The sequence below is a fragment of the Caretta caretta genome, chromosome 13 (genome assembly GCF_965140235.1).
Source record: "Caretta caretta isolate rCarCar2 chromosome 13, rCarCar1.hap1, whole genome shotgun sequence".
Classification (NCBI taxonomy): Eukaryota; Metazoa; Chordata; order Testudines; family Cheloniidae; genus Caretta; species Caretta caretta.
This window is the reverse complement of record NC_134218.1, coordinates 24,612,121-24,625,343: the sequence shown is the minus strand read 5'-3', so window position 1 is coordinate 24,625,343 and position 13,223 is coordinate 24,612,121.

The window sequence follows — 13,223 nt, the reverse complement described above, 5'->3', positions numbered from 1 at the left end:
TCAATTCTGAGGCTAGTTCTACACTGGCCTCAGCCTGGCATACTTTAAAAAATGCCAGCTGTTGATATTCGATAAGGAGCCAGCTGAGGCCAGAATATAGCAGGGCTCTAGCCACACCCCCACACTGGGGACTTCTTGGGATATGGTGATGGAATCAACTCTTCTGGCTCTGCATCAGGTTTGTGACTGCTGGGGCCTGCTCTGCTTCTGCAGAATCCCCAGCTCGGAAGACAGCAGTGTTGACCAGCTCCTTTGCACCACCATGGGGGTGCAATGGAGGCAGATTGCAGCTCAGAATCTGCCCTATTATTTACCAAATGGAAAACTAGTGGTAAGCAATAGATAGTCAACCTTTAGCCACAGTTACCACATGGCAGTGTCTGAAAAGAGTAGGAGTACTTGTGGCACCTTAGAGACTAACCAATTTATTTGAGCATAAGCTTTCGTGAGCTACAGTCTCTAAGGTGCCACAAGTCCTCCTTTTCTTTTTGCGAATACAGACTAACACGGCTGTTACTCTGAAATCTGAAAAGAGTGTAGTTGTTGTTATCCTGAGCATTCAATAGGAAATAACTGCAGAATGTGCAAGGCAGCTGGGGGGCCACATCCTCAGCAGGTATAAATCAGCACCGAATAGATCCCTTGAGGTCACCCGGCGGTGCACTGATTGACACTCACTGAAGATGTAATGGCAACCACTGTAAATCGGTTAATCATGTTAGCCCATATCAAGTTTTGGCAGGTTCCCTTTTCGTTAAGTAGATAGCTGTCATCTGAGTGAATCCCAGTCCAATTAGTTTTGTCCCTTTTAAAAAACTCAGTGAATTACATTTAGGGCCAAATGGTCTCCAAACTTGCACTCACTATACTTATGAGTGCATCAGTTTGCACATGCAGCCCCCCCACATTTATGCATATAAACTGGCATTTGGCATAAATGAGCACTTATGCCTTCAGTTATCTATTTTGCACATATATGTGCCCATTCGTTCATGCAACTTGTCTTGGGTAAATGCAACATTTATGCAATTTAAGGGCTGACTTTATAGATTTTGCAAGCATATATCGGAAAGACATCTTTAACATTTTTGTTCCATAGTTTGAAGAATGAGTCCTTCAAAGGGCTTATTCTGAAATCATTTTGTTAACTAAGCATTGTTATTTGGTGCATACAATCCTAAAACTAGGGCCCATGGGCAGACACAATCAATTATGACAAATGTCAGGGCAGTGTGGTGAGGCGAGCTAGGCCTAGGCTGAGGCCAACCCACTCCTTTCACTCCGGAGACATTTAAACCCAGATCTACTGTAGAGTTAAGACTTTAGCACATTAACCCACTGAACACTCGTTGAAGGAAGCAGCCACCTGAGGCTTCCTTGGATCTGCTTGGACATGAACGCTGGCCTGGCTGCAGAAAAAAAATTACCTCCCCACAAAAGAGCTCCAAAATATAACTGGACATTAATACATACCTTCAGGTACAGTTTTTTCCTGTTGCCTACACAGTAGATTATAGTTAATTAAACCTCTGTTCACATAAACAGAACAAGAAAGGATGTAAAAGTAATGAGCTGACAACCCTGTGTGCATTATGTTGGGCTTCTAAGAGAATTTAATTTGGAGAAGAATTATGCACAAGGCTGAAAGACAGTCCATTAAACCAAGCCAACTGTCTGGAAAGAGATAAAACAAAAATGTGTTCTGCCTCCCGTGAAATAAAGAGTGAGCTGCACAGTCCCATTACTTTGTGGTTCTCAGGGCTCTACACACAAACACAGGCAGAGGACAGGCTCTGCAGAAAGGTGGGCAGGGAAACAGGCACATTGGAGCTAGCCAAGCATAGAACGCTGCAGAGATCCCGCTGCCCAAAGAGATGTGAATATATTGCTCACCAAAGTGAGATACAGCCAGGTGTCTCAGATTGACATGTGGTAAGATAGCAGTTCAAATACTACGGAGATGAAAGCCAGCTACTTAGATCTAGATAGACATGATGATTATTATGGTAGGGTCTGGTATGGTTAGAACAGTAGGACCATCCAAGATCAGGACCCCATAGGGCTAGGTGCTGTGCAAACACAGATCTTGTCCCAAAAAGTTCACCGTCTAAGTAGACAAGACAGACCAAGGGTAATGGGATGGGATAACACACATGAGCAGGGATGAGAGTTTGGAGACGTGGGCTACGTCTACACTTGGAGCTGGGGGTGTGAGATTCCCAGCTTGTGTAGACAGCCTCATGCTAACTCACATTGAACTAGTGTGCTAAAAATAGTAGTGTAGCCACAGTACCCCAGGCAGCTCCTTGTGTAGATGTAGCCATATATAGACTCCTCAGCTTAGCTCCTTACACAGCTGCCATTACACCTCTGTTGTGGCTGGCAGCCACCTCCCTTGTTCCAGCCTGGGGTCCCCACAACTATGCCAGTCCACCTCATTCCTGACATCAACATCCCCTGTAATTCTGGTGGTGGGTCTATTCAGTGCCTTGAGCCAAAGCCCACTCAGCTCAGTGAGTGCCTCTCCCTTGACATCCGTGGGCTTTGGATCAGGTCCCAGAGTAGTAGCTTGACAATCATGCCCACAAAGGACTAGACTAAGTAAAACTCTTCCCACCCCCCCCGCACCATCTACTGCAAACAGAATCTGAATCCCGGTCTTCAGAGATGAAGCATACATGTATTTATCCGCTGAACCATCTACTCCAAAGCAGCAACAGTGAGGTGCCTATTAAAGTTACCCATTTCCAATGCTGGCTGTGATTTAACTTGAATATATAGCACCTTCAGCCAAGCATGTGCAGCCTCTACCACGGCTAAGGCGCTGGATGATTTCCTGTCACTTTTGCCTCTGGCATCTCCCTGTTTCTGTGTCTGTTACAGACAATTATTGTTACTTAAAAATTAACACAGTTATTTAACAAAGCAACATGACAGACCATGCATGAAAGGTGTAGGTGATGAGGCAAGGCAGCTTGTTCAAACAAGAGACTTATGGGCCTGTTTTCTACCCAAGGAAATCATCAACATCCACTTACAGTTACCAACTTTTACATAAGCCTGCTAAAGGAATTTTTTCCAAGGCCAATGGGGCACCAGTGATTTACACCAGCTGAGGATCTGGCCCAAAATGAGGGATTTTGTGCTCACTCACCCCTGTTTTGCAACATCAGTGTGGAGGATCACTACCCAGCTCCAGTTGGTAGACTCAGTCCTCCAGTTGTGTCCAAGTTAGTCCACCCCTTCCAGAGTTGGCAGTGCACAAAAGGAAACAGACATGTTCGGACTCTTCCCTCAGAGAGGCTCCAGTCAGATTAGTCTATAATAATAGTCCCACAATAGTGGTTCAGCATCAGGGAGCAGTTGTTCAAGAAGCACCTGCCCATATCCAGGTGCTGAGGGCTCGAGGCCTACTGTCCTCTGCAGTCTGCCCACAGCTGTTTGGTGGTCTTCCCTTTTAAGCTCCTTCCTGAAAGTCTGACATTTCTCACAGGGGTGGCAGGCTGGGGCTGGTTGAGCTCACAATTGCTTATTAACCCTGTGCGGGGGTTGTATACCCCATCACAGGCACCAAGACAGATTTTTGATCTCAGTCTTACTGGGGTGACCCCCCCCAGAGACACCCCTTCATGTAAACAGATGTATGCCAGCATGAATGCGAACAAAAGCTAGCTCAGTGTGTCATCTTCCCTCGCTGCATTGAAAAGGGGCTTGTTCCTCAACTGGTGTAACCTGGTGCAGTGCCACTGAAAGTGTAGCTACCAGAGGTGATGCGTGGAGGGGCATGCAGGAGTACGTGCCACCCACCCATCCTCCAGAGCTGCTGCTTGGCTTGTACTGAGCATGTTCACATGGACTGAGCATGCTCAGTAACATCTGCTGAAGCCACTGCCCTCACTTTGTCCTCCCCCACCCCCACCACTATCTCTGGCGGCTACATTGACTTACACTGGCTGAGGAGCTGGTCCAAAACCAGGGAAAGATTATTTTCATGACTTAAAACAAATAAAATGAAATTGTTAAATGTCTTTCCCCCCTCCCCCGTTTAAACTGAAGACAGAAACCATGTGTATGGGAGGGAGGGGCAGCAGGGGGAGGACTGAGCGTTGAGCCAAGAAAGAAAATCTCAGGCGTTGCGGTTTGCCTTTATGGGTAGGAATGAGTATGTCATCACCACACAACTTGGCATGTATTTATGTCACACGGGTTAGGCCCACCTTAAATATTGAATAAAACTTTGAGGGACGTGGTAGCATGGCATTGGCTTGATTTGCAAGTGATTTGTGAACAGCAAAGTTATATCTGCTGCTTAGCACATTCCTCTTGCTTTTGTTTGCCATTCACTTGGGCGGGTGGGGGGTGATTGCTATTCCCAAGCCATTATCTCCCCTTATGCCAAAGGGATGAATTTGGGAAGAGCCCATTTGTTTTGTATATTGGCAATAGTTCCATAGTTGCCTACCACCACAAAGAACTTTCCAGAAAATACCAGATACAAGAGAAATAAAATGTTTAGGGTCAGACTCAGAAACGTTGGGCACTCAGGATGTGTACAAAATACACATGCACCAGTCTACCTAACTTGCACCCACAAGTGGTCACAATCAGCCATTTGCACTCCCAGTGACTCAGTTTGTACATGGCAATTCCACAGGTAAATGTTTCTGGAGATCTGGGCCTTACTGTACATGGAGCTGAGACAGTGAGAAATTCTAACGAGAGGGCTGCTTTGGTTTTTTATGCCCCGCCCCAATCCTGTGCCCAATAAAGTCAATGGCAAAACTCCCACTGATTCCAAGGGTGAATCAACCCCTATAAGACCAGACTCAGCCAAAGAGGAGGGGAAGTGAACAGCCTTACTTTGCCAGCCACGGCGGCCACGTCACACTATGGAATACAGGGGAAATGTCCTGTGACTGTCACATGCTCTGTGCCATGGGACTGAACCTTTGGTGTACCAGTACCTGCGCATTTTTCCAGGCCTGCTCACCTAGCTCTGTATAGCCCGCAGAAGCCCTGGATGGCTCGGAGGGTGGGCTCGTGGGGATAGTAACGGTAAGTTGCCACCCCATGGCTGTTTAGCTATGTGCCATGAGTTTTCAGGATCCCAGTCTGGATCCCAGTAACATGGTGGTCCCTGCACAGCTGGCACAAATTAGACTCTGTGACCGTCTAGCTGAAGAAAGAGACACCAATTGTCTGAGCTAGCCTGGCAAATCTACCTTGTTTTATGAAACTTCAGCTACCCCCCCCATCATCCCTCCCCCAAAAAAAGCCAGCCAAGCAAACCCTTCTTTTAATGAAGCCAAGGATAGAAGGGTCTCTGCAGTGAGATGGGTACGTTACATTCTGTCAGCACTACATGGCAGGGAAGCAGACTGGAGGTGCTTAGCAATAAGCTTCAATTTTTAGTTGGCCTTTGAGTGTGATGATCCATGTCTCCATTTGTGTCTGTATTTGTTTGTAACTAGTGTCCCTGGGATGCTTTGGATTGCTTTCTAGGCACTGGGTCACTCAATACAGCTCTGAAACTATTGGACATTCTGTTAGATACTATGCTTGCAGGGCCATTGTCTTGTTTGTTATTAGTGAGGGATGAGAAGTTTAAGGCCTCCAAGCTTAATGGCCTCAGCAGGTGGAGAGCATTTTCACTAGCTGTGAAAATGACAAAAATCAATAGCTAATCCAGTGCAGTCAGTCAACCTTTTCAAAGCCTCATCTGTATTGATTTCCAACTGCTGCTCTTCCTGTTCCTTGACGTAATCAGCCTGTTTGCTCGGCAGACAGACTCGCTCTCTTTCTTGCTCTCCCTCTTGCCTTTTCACATTTAAAAAGGGATCACTTAGATCCTTTCGGCTTTCCATCACTCAGCCTGCGGAAAATGTAACGATTGTCTGTGAGGCAGGCAGGGAGGACAGCTCCGGACCAAGGGAGGAGCCACACTAGAGTCAGTGTTTGGGGAGTGGGAAAATAGGAGGAACAGAAGAAGTCTGGCCAGATGACATACCTGTGATCCAGGTTCTGGATATGGATAAAAATGGCTCCCTTTCTCTACCTTCTTTGAAGAGGCAGAGCAGTTACAGCACTGATAAAAAAGACCTCAGAGCACTGATGGTTTTGTGGACTGGGATGCAAGAGACCAGGGTCAAATTCCTATCTCCACCACAGCTTCCCTGCTTGACTTTAGGCAAGACTCTTGGTTTGTGCCCCTGTGAATTGGGTTTGTGCAGCTGCATCTTCTGATCACCCATCCTTTGTGCACCATGTCTATTTGGACTGTCACTTCCCTGTGCTTGAGTTTGCCCTCCCTCCCATCTGAAGTATTTTGATAAGCTCCAGGGATAAGTCATCTCTGTCAGACATGATTCAGCAATATCCAGAGAATGAGTCCATCAGAGGCAGAGAAATAACTGTGAGCCTCTCTTCAGTTTGGTAGGGAATTTTAGCAAATGGCTCCCAGAAGTCTTCTCTAATATAATGTTGATCTGAGGGTCTCTTCTGTATGTTGCATGCTTTTAGTGCTGGCTGTGCCACACATTTGGGAGTTTAAGTCCCTGAAAGACCTTGCATGCTATTATGTTGGTCCCAGAGACTGGCAATGAGATCTAGAACCTTTAGATCACTTGTTCAAAGCAGTATCAGACTAGTGGTGATTGAAAGTCATTTCAGTTTGAGTGATGTTCATTGATGGATGCAAAATAAGTTGGTAGCATCAAACCAGTTCCTAATAGATGTGTCTGCATCACCAAAACACACTGGCACTAACAAGCATCCTTGCTGGCATTTTCAAGATTTAAAGGGTCCTAACAAGTAAGATTTTTCATAACTTTGTCTCCATTTTTGCACCTGCAAATTTGTGAGCATAAAAAACTTGAGGCAGAATTTAGCATCTGCACTTCTTTCAGGCATAATTATTGCTACCTGAATGTCTAAGTACCCAATTTGCAATCCCAGCCAGCTAAAGAGATGTCCAAGATACAATAATTGCATTTGCAGAATTGGGCCGACCTTCATGTGCATCTATAACTTTGTGATAGTACTCAAAATGTGCTGGGCATATTCTAGGTCATGCCTCAGGAGCTTGCAATCTAAACAAACAAACAGGTAGGAATAAAGGATACAACATACAAGCAAAGCGATGAGGGTGGTGACGACAATGCTTTATATTCTAGCAGCACCCAGTGTCCCAGCTGAGATCAGGGTCCCATTGGCGAGGCACTGCACATACACATTGTAAGTTACCACTTCTTCTACCAAAGAGCTTACAGTCTATATACACAACAGACAAATGGTGGGAGAAACAGGGGCACAAACGGGGAAAGTGACTTACTCGATATCTCACGTTATTCGCATGCAGGTCTCCTGGCTTGCAGTCCAGTGTCCTATCTGCTAGACCATGTTGCCTTTCCATAGAATTTTTTAAACTTTATTTTGCATAATGCAAGCTTCTCGGGGCTTCATTCACAGCCCTGCGCTACTGCAGCATTGCTAGAATGGGGAGATAAGAAAATATAATTTGCTGTAATTTTTTTTCCTGGGGCTGCTTAAATGTGCTTCAAACTCCGCAAACAAATTCTGTCTGTCAAAGCTAGTTACATTTAATTCCATCTTTTGTAGCTGGGTTCAGAGGGCAGACATTTATCAGAGAACCAACTGAATTACCAAATTATGTTCCTAAAACAGCCAACCAAACAAAACCCCCTTTTTTTACTATTGCCATTTAATTGGGGGGAAAAACACCCAGTGTTTTCCCCTGTGAATTACGTTGAGGTATTTGCTGTCATTTTTAACTTACTGGCTTAGCACTCATGCAGAATAGGGATACGGAAGAGAATGGAGGCCCACTTGTTAACAATGCCCTTAGTGCATGAAAACCTCACTCCCCAGATTCTCCCATTTTTCAAGAGCAGTCACCCCTGTGTTTGCTGCTGCATTTTGCTAGAGACTAATACAGAAGATTGGTTTCAGTTTACTCAGTGGCAGGAGTTTATTACTCTTGCAGATGAAGCAATCTGCTAGCCAAGGCCAAGCTTTGGTTACTTGCGATGGTCCCTTTGCAGTACAATTCCATGCTAATGGCCACCATCGGAGGTCACTGGTATAAAGAGGAAAGGAGAGACTGAATCTGGGATTTTCAAAGCCACAGCATGGAGGCTGGGTGTCCACTGTGGATTCACTGTAATGAGAATTAGTTGATCAAGTCCCCTAGGAGGCTTTCAAAAAAATCTCCCCCCATGTGTTTATCTCCAACATGGTCCAGAAAAAAAGGGAACTGGGTCAAGAAAGCAGAGCCCACCTATCAGAATGTGGATGGCAAACAAACACATTTATTTATTACTTGTATTGTGGTAGCACGTACGAGCCCCAGTCTGGGACCAGGACCCCATTGTGGTAGGTGCTGTACAAACACAGACTGAAAAGGACAGTCTCTGACACAAAGAACCTTATTATGACGTTTCACTCCATATTCTTTATGAAAATATGCTTATGATATGAATATGACATAACCGTGATATACTTTATACAAGATAGGTCTTGTAAGATATCATTGGAAAGGTTATAATTTACTGAATGTGATTATTCAATTTGTATGCCTGTATCATTTCTGTATCTGAAGTTAGGGATATTGACTATGTATCTGTATTTCAACTAGGCTACTTCGGGTGACGCCCACTGCTAACACTTCAGGTACAACGATGGAAAAGCCAGACGGGGCTGATGGCCCATCAGTGAGGACAACGAACTGTGAAACGGCTTGGCTTTCCTGGGGACACGCCATACTGCCACTGATTCATGGATGCTGTATACTACAGAGTCAGGTGGCCTTGTCATCTGATACTAAACAGTATCTGGGACTTCTTGTAATTTTCCACAGGAAGGGAGGGTGGGGGGTGTCAACTTTGGGAAACAAAGGATTCGTATTTAAGGGTGGAGAGGAAGGCAAATGGGACTCCTCCTCTCCATGGCCAAGAAGAGAAACTGCTAAAGCCACCTGAAGAGAAGGTGGGCAGGATGGGGAGTCCAGACTGAGACAGGAGATATGGCCCTTCCTGTGTGCTTGACTGGAAGAGGCTTGTGAGCCTAGCCCAGCAAGGCCAGGTAAAGGGGACCCAGGCTGGCAGAATAGGCTGACTCAGTGGCATCCCATCACATCAGGTGACACCCCAAAGGGCCCAAACCCATCACACCTACAATCTATATAGGATAAGAAACAACAATAGATACCCATTGGATAAGGGAGTACAAGGACACAATGAGACAATATCGGTCAGTGATCTCAACACATCAGCTGTATTAATTTGTGCTTCCATTCTGCTTCATGCTGTAAGCCTGTGAGGTCTCAAGGTCTAGGAAGGGAACATCCAGTATTGACATGGGAGACTTCCAAGGAATATAGAGATGCTTATAGCATGTGGTTTTGGTCAATCAGCAGGTGGTTTTCCTTTGAGTCAGATCTGAACTAATACACTGGCTGTTGTTACAGGAGCTATGTTGCTAGAGGTGATTGTGACGTTGCACTAGATATGCTTTATGGAAATAGTTTATGAATATGACATAACTGGAATATGCTTTACGCTAAATACCCCTTGTATGGTGCCATTAGCAAGCTTGTAATCTACTAAGTGTGTTCATCCTGTTTGTTTGCATGTATTATTTCTACATCTGGAGTTAGGAGAATAAGATATAAACTTGTATCACTGATGTGAACATATTAAGTGGAGGCCATTAAGGGTGCTCCAGAAAAAAAATCAGTTGTAAATGGCCTTAGTTACGTGAAAGCCTTTCTGTGTATGTGTGGGCCAGCCCATGGGGAATGGACGAGGGGTCATACAGTAACATGTGACCATGTCACCTGATAATGAAATCCATCTTAAATCTGGTACTTTTCCATTTAGAAGGAGGAGTGGGGACCCAGAGGGAGAAAAGATTCCCACCTTGTGCCAAAGCTATAAAAGGGCATGGAGCAGGACAAAGGGGGCGGTCAATCATGAGAAAACCCCTGCTTACCACCTGAGATGTCTGCTGAAACTAACAAGGACTGTACCAGGGGAAAGGATTGGGCCCAGACTAGGAAGGAGTCTAGTCTGTAAAAGAAGTTTATTGGACCATCTCTGAGGCTGAGAATCAATTTCTTAATGTATTAGGCTTAGACTTGTGTATTTTATTTTATTTTATTTTGCTTTTTAACTTAGTTTGTTCTGACCGTTATTAGTTGAAACCACTTAAACCCTACTTTTTATACTTAATAAAATCACTTCTGTTTATTAATAAACCCAGAGTAAGTGATTAATACCTGGGGGAGCAAACAGCTGTGCATATCTCTCTATCAGTGTTATAGAGGGCAGACAATTTATGAGTTTACCCTGTATAAGCTTTATACAGAGTAAAACAGATTTATTTGGGGTTTGGATCCCATTGGCAACTGGGTGTCTGGGTGCTGGAGAGGTAACCCGCTGAGCTGTTCTTGGGTAAAGTCTGCAGCTTTGGGGGTGTGGCCCAGACCCTGAGTCTGTGTTGCAGCAGGCTAGCATGTGTGGCTCAACAAGGCAGGGTTCTGGAGTCCCAAGCTGGCAGGGAAAACAGGCTCAGAGGTAATTTCAGCACATCAGGTGACAGTCCCAAGGGGGTCTCTGTGACCGAACCTGTCACAGTGATGTCCTTTGGCTGACATGCCAAAGTCTTGACTACTTGTAGCAAAGATCCCTTTTTAAATATTCTGTAGGGGGAGAGGTTTCAGCCCAAGCGCAATGACTAAATTGTCATAAGAATAGACCTGTTAACCTTGTTGTGCTGGGTACAATTCAGCCTAAATTATTGCTTGAACATGACTTTTGTTGTTGTTGTTGAGATTATGACCTTTACAGGAATGCTCAATGCTTCATAGTTGCTGTATGGGCATCACTATAGAACCAAAAAAAAAAAAAAAAAAAGGTTGAGGTTTAATAAGGCCAAAATGTTTATATTTACTCTGACTTTAGTCTGAAGTTTATATTTAGGGGCCTTAATAAAAGTGTTTGGATTAATGGAAGATGCAGGTATAGAACACCTCTAAAATCAGGCCATTTTTATTTAGGAGGCTAATATGTATGTAGGAGCCTAAATTTAGACTCCCAAGTTTGCCAATTCTCGCTTACTTGTCTAAGGGACATATCTACCTGTGGGATGACCTTACCATTATGTAAGCAGTAAATAGGTAATTACTTTTTAATTACTCATTAAACATTAATCAGCATTTCCACATACAAGTGACATATAACAAAGTAGCTTCAGCAATTTCATTTTGGATTCAGTTTCCAAAGATGCTAATTGACATTTAATTGTTTCATAATTGATCTCCGTCATCTTATATTGTAGAAAAATGCCAGAACATATTTCAGCAGAATGGAAAACAGAACAATTTAATGTAATATTAATGATATAACCAAGATACACACTTACTGCTGCTCCATAAAATGGAACTACGTTACTCAGGAAGGAATGCTGCATTTCAGAACTAAATTAATTTTCCATATTTTCTTCAAACTACCAATAGAATTTTAGGAGATGACCATTTCAAATGGCAATTAAGTAAATGTGTATATATTAGTTAATATGTGTGCGTATATATGTATATTTATGCAATAATCTGGATATGGCTGTACATACACATTTAGTTCATTGCCATTTCAAATTATTCTGTGTGGAGGTGTGGGTATGCATAAGCTTCCCCAGAGCAAGTGACAGTTTCAACTGGTACAATACATCTAGTGGGGTGCACTGATATAGCTACATTGGTGAAGCTACTTCACCAGCATAAATCTCAGTGTAAACAAGGTATAATTCAGCTAAAGGTGCACACATTGGATGTATGCTCCAGGCTTTACATCCTTGGATGTATGCTCCAGGCTTTAACATTGGTTATTAGCTTTGCCCCTTTCCTACTTCCATGTGGTAACATAGTATGCACAGAATTGTCAAGCCATCAATATTTATCCACATCTTCCAAACCTTTTAATGACTTAGCGCCCTGTATCAAGCTGTTCTCTCCTTATGTGTAGCTATTATTGCTGTACAAATAATCTCTGTGATGACACTTTTCATGGCTTCTGACTCCCCCTGTTTTGATTCCTGAACTCATCACTAACTCATTATCACCCAGAGGTTTTAATGTCAGAAGTCACAGGACAAGTAGTCTGCTCAGAACCTCAGAACTGTGTTTCTTACTGTTTTTTTAAAAAGGGACACTGTCCAATTGAATTTATATGGCCTAAAATGTGACCTTCTTTATATCTGCTGTAGGATTCATGTAATTCCTCAGATGTGTTCTTAGGGCACTAGTAAAGAACTGTGGAGCTTATCATTTCTGTGTTACTCAGCTGAATCTACCATAGGTTTAGTGCTTATTAACACAGCCAGATAATTACTAGAAAAAAGTGTTAACAAATATTTCACAAATGCTAGAGCTTTGATTTGATTTGAACATATGGCCTTAGCATTAATGAACACATAAAACTTAGAATCTGGGCTCTGTGATTCAGAGGAGTGTAATTAGCCTCCTAGTTATGTGACTGATTTAATTCTGAAGCCCAAACACCAACAGTGTTTTGGCTAATAACCTACAGGCTGCCATTTAATTGCTTCTAATAATGATTGAATATTTTCATATACTGACTAGAATTGCAAGTCACAGGATTAGTCTGTGAATGCCTAAGAGAGTCAAACTTCAGTGTTTTCTTATTTCATAACAATTAAAATAAATTATAGATAATGAATGAAGACAAAACTCCTATACATAGTTCTAGGCACTCATAAGAATTTTTTAAATGTACAATTATTATCATTAATAGCTTCCACAATCAGCCCCTAACTAACAGTAGCTCATCAACACAACAAGACTATAGACAGTAAGCCAGCCTGCCAGAACACCTTTGCAACTCTCTCTCCTCTTGGTAGCATGCCCTAAAGGCCTAGGGCAGGACTTCACTACCCGCTGGATCGGCGGGTAGTGATCGATCTATTGGGGATCAATTTATCTCATCTAGAAACAATAAATCGATCCCCAAACATGCTCCCTGTTGACTCCGGAACTCCAGCTCGTGAGAGGCAGAAGCGGAGTTGACGGGGGAGCAGCAGCGGTCGACTCGCTGCCGTCCTCATGGCCAGGTAAATCGACCTAACCAGGGCTGTGAACTGGTTACAATGTAACCAGTGCTACATCAATTATATATCAAGAGGATTCTCAG